This window comes from Hibiscus syriacus, unplaced genomic scaffold (genome assembly GCF_006381635.1).
Source record: "Hibiscus syriacus cultivar Baekdansim isolate YM2019G1 unplaced genomic scaffold, ASM638163v2 tig00110930_pilon, whole genome shotgun sequence".
Taxonomy (NCBI): Eukaryota; Viridiplantae; Streptophyta; class Magnoliopsida; order Malvales; family Malvaceae; genus Hibiscus; species Hibiscus syriacus.
This window is the reverse complement of record NW_024062917.1, coordinates 140,280-149,510: the sequence shown is the minus strand read 5'-3', so window position 1 is coordinate 149,510 and position 9,231 is coordinate 140,280. Positions and strand designations below refer to the sequence as shown.

Here is a 9,231-nt window from a genome sequence, read left to right as displayed (position 1 = left end):
GTTTGTCAAAGATTGCATTAAGTAGCAATTAGATGCATTTGGTGCATGACATTTATAGTAACATGCATGCCTCAAAAGGATTAAAAAATATATGAACATTAGAGGTGAAAATCAATCACAACTATATTTTACACGTTGAGATTAAATAAATTTCGAATAGTTGATTTTGGTCAAGGTTGAAAATTTGAGATTTTTAAAAGGGTTCTTTGAATATATAAGAAAAGTAAATAAATAAATGGTTTATTAAAAACAAAAACAAACCATGCCTTTATATAATAATATATAAAGCATAATCAAGAGATTTTACAAATCGATATGAGATTATCTTGAAATATATAACGTGCATCTTGAAATAGATAAGAGATTTTACATAAGTGCTTGGATGCCACTGAGAGAAAATACACAAAGAAACAATCCTCAAGTTCCTTTCTGTTCCTGCTAAAGTCTAATAATTTTCATTGACGTGTGAAAGTAAGCATTGCAATGTCTCAAAAGAGGTAACAAAGAACTCGTATACTGATTTTCAGAATTAGCATATATGTTTGAATTCTGTGATTTTTATTCATATTTCCGAAGATAATCATATTCTTTAATTTGCATGTACACTTGCATAATCATCGAATTTCAGGCTTGAAAACAAGGTGGCGATAATAACGGGTGGCGCCAGTGGGATTGGAGCAAGTGCTGTGCATGTTTTCCACGAAAATGGTGCCAAGGTGGTCATTGCTGATATCCAAGATAGCCAAGGCCAAGCCATAGCCAACAACCTTGGTGAAAATGTTAGTTTCATCCATTGCGATGTATCGAACGAAGACGATATCTGCAATCTGATCAACGCCACCGTCTCGAAACATGGAAAACTGGACATCATGTACAATAATGCAGGCATCATGGACGTGCCAGCAATCGGAGGGATTTTGGATGCTAAAAAATCAGACCTGGAAAAGATGTTTGAAGTCAACTTGATGGGTGCTTTCCTTGGAGCCAAGCATGCGGCAAGGGTAATGATTCCCCAACGTAAAGGTAGTATTCTCTTCACTGCCAGTGCTTGCTTGTATTGCAGGGCTTGCATCCCATAGTTACGCTGCAACAAAGTATGGAATTCTGGGGCTGGTTAAGAACTTGACGCCTGATTTGGGGCAATACGGCATAAGAGTAAACTGTATCTCGCCTTACGGCGTCGTAACCAGCTTTCCGGGGATTACTGAAGAACAGAGATCGATTGTGGAACTGAATCTGAGCAATATGGGAAATCTAAAAGGTGAAATCCTCAAGCCAGAATGTGTAGCCAAGGCCGCACTATACCTGGCTAGTACGAAGCAAATTATGTGAGTGGACTCAATCCCTGGTTGATGGAGGCTACAGTGTTGTGAATCCAACCATGTTCAAGTTTGCCAACCTTGGTGATTAATTAGCACCCAAGCAAACAAGCCATTGACATTCGAAAAAATATAATTCTTTTCCAGTGATGCAAAATTTCAGACTTTTTCGTATAAATAAATAAATAAATATAGTGTCGAATTCATGTAGTTGATTGATGCACTACTTTTATTTAAATACAATTTTCAATCAATTTCAGATTAGCTGTTTACTTGTAATTTGATTATGGTGTGGAAGTGATCATATTGCAACAAGTGTTGTTTAGTTGGTGCACCAAAATTAATTGATAAATAAAAAATATTCTAAACTTATATTGTAGTATAAATAATTTAATTAAATTTTATTCGAAAGGGTAAGTTTGACTTGTATGCACATGCTTCCAGTGAAATTCCACAAATTAAGAATCAAGATCGTCTTCTTTCTAAAACATTTGCTTGTACATCTTATATACGCAAGGCAATAATTTACTTAATTTGATTGTCATGTCCAGATTTTTTATTAGATATGTGTTAAAGGATCAAAATGAGAGATAGCTTGCAAAAGTTTATTTATCAAGTTCATGAAGATAATTAAAAGTAAATTGATGATCTTAGAAAAAAATAACAAAATTATTAAAATAAATTTGAGAATAGAGAAAATTATTCCTTAAAACTAATTTTTACATCTTTTAAAGTTCAAACTAATTTGAGAAAAGAAATTATCAAGTTCAAATAAATTTTGTTAAAACTAATTTTTACAATAGGAAAATTATTCCTTAAAACTTTTAAAGGAAAATTGGTTGAAAGTATACGAGTTCTTAAAGAACTCATTGCCTCTACAAATAAAGATACCATATTTTAACAGATACCTGAGGGGACAACACTATTTGATACTAATGCTAAAAGACTCAACATAATTTTGGTACCAAAATATGTATAGTTATCTATTGTAGGTTTTTTTGAGCTATGATAAGTAAAATTGGAAGTTGTAGAGATGTTAAAAGGAAAGACACTAAGTCAAGTGGTATTTTTTTGTTTAATATAATTTCAGTTTTTTCATGTTGCTTTGTGTGATTTATGTCTTTTTTTTAAGCATGATTGAGTATCTTTAAATAATGCTTAAATATAATTAGTAAGGGGGAGTTATATTTTTATAATCTAATATGTTTATGATTTTCCTTAAACTTGTAATATTTATTTGATTTTGTGAAATCATGTTCGCTATGCTTTTAATGATAAAGTATGACAATTAAAAGACTAAATTGATCAATATTATAAATTGGCATAATCTGATGATTAAAGTTGAAGTTCATGCCACTTAAGTATTCTCTAAGTCATTAAAATTCATTTCATATCATTCAAATGACTTAAGTTGCATTAAATTCGAATAAAAAATCACTTAAAATGGTTCTTGAAGTAAAAATATAATTTTCTAAAAAAGATTGATCCCTTTAAGAAAATCATCGATTATTTTTGCAAAGATATCGATTACTTTCTCAAAGAGATTGATTTTTTTTGTGCAAAGATCGATCACTTTTCTAAAACGATTAATCTCTTTAACCATTTTTTACTGAGCGGGCTGAATCGTGCCCATTCCACTCTCTCATCATCCTTCGTTGAACCAAAACTCTTAAAAATACTCAAAATTCCTGTCATTCTCAAAAATTATCCAAAAACCTTCAACCCAAGTCGCATTTTGAGGGGTTTTTCACGAGATTCATTTTCTTTTCATCGTCAAATCGAATTTATCTTGATCTTTTGGAGAATCTTCACAATTTTCTAGATATAAAGTTTTTAAACCTTAAAATTTTCAATTCAATTCTTCTTTTTTTTTTTCAAAAATTGGTTTAATTAGAGAACTTATAAATTATTAAAGAGAAAATAACCTCAGTGACCAAAAATCTTAGATAATATACGATTTTGACCAACTTTTTTTGGATTTGCGAAAATGACCAACAAAATCGCAATGCGATCTCTAATTCGCATTGCGATCTCCACTATCGCAAATTCGTGTTGCATTTCGCGTTGCGATAGTTGAAAATCGCGTTGCGATTTTCCATTTCGCGTTGCGATAGTTGAAAATCGCGTTGCGATTTTCCATTTCGCGTTGCGATAGTTGAAAATCGCGTTGCGATTTTCCATTTCGTGTTGCGATAGTTTACAGTCGCGTTGCGATTTCCCATTTCGCGTTGCGATAGTTGAAAATCGCGTTGCGATTTTCCATTTCGCGTTGCGATAGTCTACAGTCGCGTTGCGATTTTTCGTTTCGCGTTGCGATAGTCTACAGTTGTCGTTGCGCTTTTCCAAATTCGTTGCGATAGTCTACAGTTGTCGTTGCGATTTTCCAAATTCGTTGTGATAGTTAAAAAAAAAGATTTTGTTTCTTAAGAATTTTCTCTAAAAAGATAGTATCCGCGCGGACGTGTCGAAGACACGTATGACCACGACCACGACCACGACCCGAGACGGACGTCGGCGGCGGCGCGCGAGAGTCCCCCTTGTTCTCTATCACTCAACAAGGAAGTGGGAAAGCCAAGCCTTAAATACCATTCCCAATAGTGTTTCCAATACAATGTGGGATTGAGCATTACCAACACTTGTTTTCAATACAATGTGATTATTCATGAAACAATTAATAATCATGCACCTTAAAACAACTGAATCAACAACCAATTACATTAGTATTATACGATTAAATATGTCATAATTAAAAGTCAATCTACAATCAATCGCGATTATTGCAATTTTAAGCAAAACATTCAAAAATAATATCACTATTTAAGGCTCAATCCCACATAGTATTGGGAACAAGTGTTGGTAATGCTCAAATCCCACATAGTATTGGAAACACTATTGGGAATGGTATTTAAGGCTTGGCTTTCCCACTTCCTTGTTGAGTGATAGAGAACAAGGGGGACTCTCGCGCGCCGCCGCCGCCGTCCGTCTCGTCTCGGGTCGTGGTCGTGGTCGTGGTCGTGGTCGTGGTCGTGGTAATACGTGTCTTCGACTATCGCAACGAATTTGGAAAATCGTAACGCGAAACGAAAAATCGCAACACGACTGTAGACTATCGCAACGCGAAATGGAAAATCGCAACGCTATTTTCAACTATCGCAACGTGAAATGAAAAATCGCAACGCGATTTTCAACTATCGCAACGCGAAATGGAAAATCGCAACGCGATTTTCAACTATCGCAACGCGAAATGGAAAATCGCAACGCGATTTTCAACTATCGCAACGCGAAATGGAAAATCGCAACGCGATTTTCAACTATCGCAACGCGATTTTCAACTATCGCAACGCGAAATGGAAAATCGCAACGCGATTTTCAACTATCGCAACGCGAAATGGAAAATCGCAACGCGATTTTCAACTATCGCAACGCGAAATGCAACGCGATTTTCAACTATCGCAACGCGAAATGGAAAATCGCAACGCGACTGTAGACTATCGCAACGCGAAATGGAAAATCGCAACGCGACTGTAGACTATCGCAACGCGAAATGGAAAATCGCAACGCGACTGTAGACTATCGCAACGCGAAATGGAAAATCGCAACGCGATTTTCAACTATCGCAACGCGAAATGGAAAATCGCGTTGCGATTTTCAACTATCGCAATGCGAAATGGAAAATCGCAACGCGATTTTCAACTATCGCAACGCGAAATGCAACGCGAATTTGCGATAGTGGAGATCGCAATGCGAATTAGAGATCGCATTGCGATTTTGTTGGTCATTTTCGCAAATCCAAAAAAAGTTGGTCAAAATCGTATATTAACTGAGATTTTTGGTCACTGAGGTTATTTTCTCATTATTAAATTAGTTGCTTTTATTTCTGGAGTATTGCCCATCGTTTAATTTTACCAAAAAAATCATAACTTTTATCATATACTCACAATGGATTTGATAAAATTCCATTTGTTTGCATATGCAATAATAAACTAATCAATATTCATATTTTTAATAAAAAAATATAAATAAAATATCTAAAATATATATCAATATGAAAATTCTAGAGAAATGACCTTCTCCGTTCACCCTCAACCCATACCTAGAGGTGGATATATGGGCTAAGGTCAACGGACTACCCGTTTAACCCGCGGCCCGTGCGGGTTTTGGACATAAAAAATTAAAGCTCGTTTAAATTGCGGGTTTTTTAGCCCGGACCGTTAAACCCGCGGGTTTAATGGGTATAATCGCGGGTAGCGCGCTTAATTTAAAATTTATAAAATTTTAGAGAAAATAAACTTAAAGAATTTTATAGAAAAAAATAATAAATTACATATAAATATTATGTTACTTATAACCATTGTAGTTCTTAAATTTATTAGGGCGTTTGTCATAATTCTACTGATGCTTAATATTTTTTTTCATTTAAATATACATCATTAATGTATCAAATTATTCTTCAATTTAAAAAATAAAAAATTAAAGATTTATATAATATTTTAGTCTTATAAAATTTACATCATTATCACTTTGGTATTTAAAGATTTTTTTTATTTAATTTTGACCTTTATTTTTTTCATGAAGTATGTTATTCATTTCGTTCTTTATTATAAAAAGTCACGTGATATTCTAATAATATATCACATGACACGTAATATTTGGATTAAAAATAAGAAGAAAAGTAAAAGAAAAAATTAAAAACATACTTTTCAACTTTTAAAGACTTTAACAAAATAAATATATTTTAACAAATTAATGACTTATATTTTATCAATTTTAATATAATTGTATCTTTCAAATTTAATCTTATATTGTAAGTATTTTATTTTATATTTTCATATTATGTTTAAGTCTTTCTCTAAAGTATCCATAAAATATAATTATTAGGACCACTTAACAACTTTCTTGTTAAATTTGTATAATGTTTGACTTTGTTAAATTTTTATGTTTGAATTTCTGCTTGCAGACACTTCTGTGTCTTCATATTATAGCATTGAATAATCGTGTTTTATAAAAGTATAATGTGGTTATTGTTTTATTTGTTTTTCAATTTGGTGATATAAGTGAATATTGTTTTTTTTTAATTTGAGTTTAAGTAATTATATCATATATATATATATATATATATATATTAATATTTAAAAAATTAAAAACAATATTATTTTATAAGCATTTCCGGCTATTTAAAATAAAATTTAAATATTATTTATTATTTTGACGGTGTTACCTTTCTTTTCAAGTTCCTGGATCATTTTTGAAGGTGTAGCAAGTTAGAACATTATTTTTTATTGTATTTAAAGCATTTAAAATTGTTGTTATTTAACGGGCCGCGGGTAAGCCCGTTTAGCCCGCGGGTTAAATGGACAGGTCGCGGATCTTAAAATTCAAAACCGTTTATGAATGCAGACTTTTTAAACCGTTCTGTTTAAACCACACAGTCAAAACCCGCGATCTAAATGGACGGTAGCCCGTATACCCACCTCTACCCATATATAACTCATTGCATGCGAGAGCAATCCAACTAACAGCTAGCCTTGCCGAATAGCATGCACCGTCTAGCCATTTGGAAACCTAACATGTTACTATGATTTTGTTTTATCCTCAAGCCTCCTCGATACTCGATGTGTGGATGCAATTCATGATTCAAAGTCCACTAAATAGAATAAAATATACAAATAATCCGTACTATATAATATTATTTTATTAAATTTCTTAATTATTAAAATTATAAAATATTTTTTTGATTATTTATTATATTTTAAATTTATTATTTTCTATTAAAAATTAACTTTGGTCTGAACTGGACGTTAACCTGCAAATTAAGATATGATAAAATATGATCTCGTAATCTCAAACGATCATCATATCTCAGTCATCAAGCTAACGTTCAACTCCATCGACCGTAAATTTTTAATAGAAAAATGTGAGATTAGAACATATTGAATAATCGAACGACTATTCTATGATTTTTAATAGTCGATAGACTCAACAAAACAATATTCAATAATCGATGATCATTTTATTGATTACTTAATAAATTAAAATCATATAATTGAATGATCATTTATATATTTTATTCACATAAATAAAGCTGAGCGTAAAAGTGCGGCCTGGTCCTAGCTAGTCCAAATTATCGGCTGCGTAGATAAGTGTTAATTTCCAACTATATTTTAATTGCCCCCTCTTTGGTATCAAAATATGTAAATTCTCCCATGTGAGACTGAAGAATGGAATGGTCCCCGTTTTTTGTATGTTTGCAAAATATGTTTAGGCGATGGCATAGAATCACGCGTCATTTATTTTATGTAGGAAGTGGTGCTTATCCAGACGTGGTTGTAAAAACATCCCACAAATTCCACACCCTTCCCTTCTTTTATACGCTTTACCTCCTTTGTTTGGCTAACATTACTTGAGCGCAACTGATATAAAAATAGGTAGACAAAAATATAATTAAAATTTATTAATATATATAATTTTTATGTTTATTATTAAATGTGTGATATATGAATTTTTAAATGTAAAGATTATATATTGTCCATTTTCTTTTTGATAAATTTTAAATTTATTTAGAGGGGAGGAGACTTTAGAAAAAGGAAAAAGGGTGTTCTTAGTATATTCAAAACTTATAATCTAAGAAATTATAAGATAATGAAGATAAGAACTTGACCGATCAATTAAACATATTTACCTTATATCTGATCCCTTGTACCTCGAAGTATTGTAACTTTATATATAAAGAAAGGTTAGGCCAAACGAATAACGTTTTTAATTCATTTATTTATTTTACTTTTTTGTTTAATTCTATAACTTGATATTTGTGAGAATCCAATCCAAACCAAACCAAACCAAACTGTCCCCCTAGCTTTAATTTCAAAGCTGCTGTATACGACAATTGTTATCAATTTCGCAAAATAAATAAATAATTAGCAATATTGTGGTAACTTTCTTTTCTTTATTTTCTCCCTTCACTTAACCCTAAGTGTACTCATTTGATCACCTAGAATTTTATTTTCCATAAAGAGAAGTAAAGTGTGAATTGATAACAATAAAATAAAATAAATACTCTAAACTAATAATTGATGGCAGAAAGCGCGTGTTGGGTTTTTGTGAGGAAGAATTGAGTAGGTATTATAGGTCTTGCAAATGCAGCTGCTTTGCTTGGAAATTGAGGAAGCTCTTAATATGTTTTTATTATAAATATGAATTGATCGAGGCATGGACTGAGAAAAGTGAATAGGGAAAATCGTCTTGTTCGAAAATTTTAAATTAATTTTTTATATGTTTTTTTTATTGATAATATAATTTTATTTTTTAAAATTTTATAAATTTATATATTTTTTTAAAAGTTATTCTCTAATATATAATTATACATCCGTCTATTTTTCAAAAATTATCTTCTAATATAAAATTTTACGGCGTTAACCCTCTACTTTAGGCCAAAAGTCTTGGTTCCATGGCATGTGATTATGTGAATTGAGCTTGTACAGTATCTGTATCTTGCAGACCAATTAAATTCATCAAGATATACAGTTAAAAAGAAACCCACGACGAAGGGAATGTGAGGATAGGCATGAAAACACGACACACAGATCCTTTTTCAGTATTTTTATTATTATTGTTTTGAAAACAAAAACAAAACTTCCGCCGAATACAAACCTAACAAGCATGGTCATCTCTGTCAAGTTTGAGATTTTTCACTGTTTGAAATGATGAAAACCCTTTCTTCTGTTTCTGCAGGCCAGGGTAAAAAGTTTAAACATGTGCCCCTCTCTGACCTGATTTACTCTGTCATCCCCATACCATACATGTTCTGCTGCAATGCTTATCAGCATATTATAATGCTTAAAAAGCAGAACTAATGGTAAGGTAAGTAGTAAAAAAAGATATTTTCAAATTACATATAAATAATGAAATAATGATT

At 31.8% G+C, this 9,231-nt stretch overlaps 1 pseudogene; it reads left to right on the top strand.

The window, feature by feature from the left end:
- The first annotated feature begins 391 nt into the window (after nucleotides 1–391).
- Nucleotides 392–1,478, top strand: LOC120146600 (annotated as a pseudogene).
- The last annotated feature ends 7,753 nt before the right edge of the window (nucleotides 1,479–9,231 follow it).